Consider the following 1612-nt stretch of genomic DNA (forward strand, 5'->3'; position numbering starts at 1 on the left):
GGATATATAATTAGGTATTTTTGTCACGACAGGAGTCCAGAATGAAGGCTGCATAGTGGAGTAGTTGGACTGGGGTTGTGTGTGTGTGTGGAATTGTATAACAAGGAAAGAATTTTTATTTTACTTTTCAAAAAGAAGAGTGAACTGGAGGGGGGAAAGGGTAGACAGGGAGAAAAATGCAACAAGGAATGAATGGAAATTCAAAGTCTCTGTAAATGTTCATTAACATTAATGATGATGATGATGATAATAATAATAATAATAATAATAATTAGTTCTTTGTTTTCTTGGCAGTCCACGGAATATTCAGGGCTCTTCTCCAACACCACAACTCAAAGACATCTATCTATTCTTCTGTCATCCTTATTCATTATCCAACTTTAAGATGTATAGGAAGTACTTCAAAAAACTATGGTTTAAATCAGACACATCTTAGTCTTTAAACAGAAATTATTGCACTTTAGCACTTTGGAGAGGTCCTTGGCAGCAGATTTTTTCCCAAGGCAGCATGTCTTTTGATTTCTTGCCTGCAGTTACCCTGGATGTTGATTGCAGCTATTGCCCTGGCCACCAAAAATATTCCTGTAAGTATGGAATGTGGAAACTCACATAAAAGTAAAAACAAGATTTGCAGGTAAAGTATGTTAGTTAAATTTGAACCTCAGACAAACACTAAGTAATTTATTCATTTTGCTGGTTCTATGGTTTGTTGTTCTTATGTGTCACTAAGAGGACCATGAGTCATAGGGACCCTGCACCCAGCAGATCTACCCTTGTCCTATTCGGCACCATAAAATGATCTCTGTCATGCTCAAGCCCATTGTGGTAATCACTGCAACAATCCGTTTTATTGAGGGTCTTTGTCTCTTTCCCAGATCCTCTATCTTTCCCAGCACATGAAGTCTGTCTCCAAGGACCTATTCCTCCTCACAACATGCCCAAACGAAGTGAAGTTTCATCATCTTTGCCTCAAAGGGGCACACTGGTTACACTTCCTTCAAGACAAATTTGTTTGTTCTTTGGCAGTCCATAGGATATTCAATACTCTTCACCAATAGCGCAGTTCAAAGTTCAGGGTCATAGTTTTGTGAGCTAGTTTTGTCAGTTGACCTAATACTGTTTCTGCTCTACTTGCTAATTCAGTGAATAGTAATTGAGTTTTTTGTTTGTTTTATTTTGTTTTAGTACTTAGGGAGCTCTGGTGATCTATTGGCAAGAAGCTGCACTGCAATCCCAAAGGCACGTGGTTCAAGGCCACCAGCTGCTCTTCAGGAGAATGGGCAATCTCCTCCTGTGCGATTAACTGCCTCTGAAAATTCACCTGAGGGTCAGCTATGGGATGGCTCCAACCTGATGATGGTTGTTGTGTTGTTGTTATGTGCCATCGAGTCGCTTGCAACTCATAGCGACCCTATGTACAATAGCCCTAAATGCCGTTCTATCCTGTGCCAATCTTGCCGTCTCAAACACACTCATTCCCACCACTCTACTCACAGAATCAATTCATCTCATCGAGGGTCTTCCTCTCCTGTGCTGTCCCTCCACTCTCCCAAACATGATGTCCCTCTCCAAGGACCAGTCCCTCCTTGCAACACGCCCAAAGTATGTCAGA

Source organism: Elephantulus edwardii, unplaced genomic scaffold (genome assembly GCF_000299155.1).
Source record: "Elephantulus edwardii isolate Elephantulus edwardi_28Jun2011 unplaced genomic scaffold, EleEdw1.0 scaffold00009, whole genome shotgun sequence".
Taxonomy (NCBI): domain Eukaryota; kingdom Metazoa; phylum Chordata; class Mammalia; order Macroscelidea; family Macroscelididae; genus Elephantulus; species Elephantulus edwardii.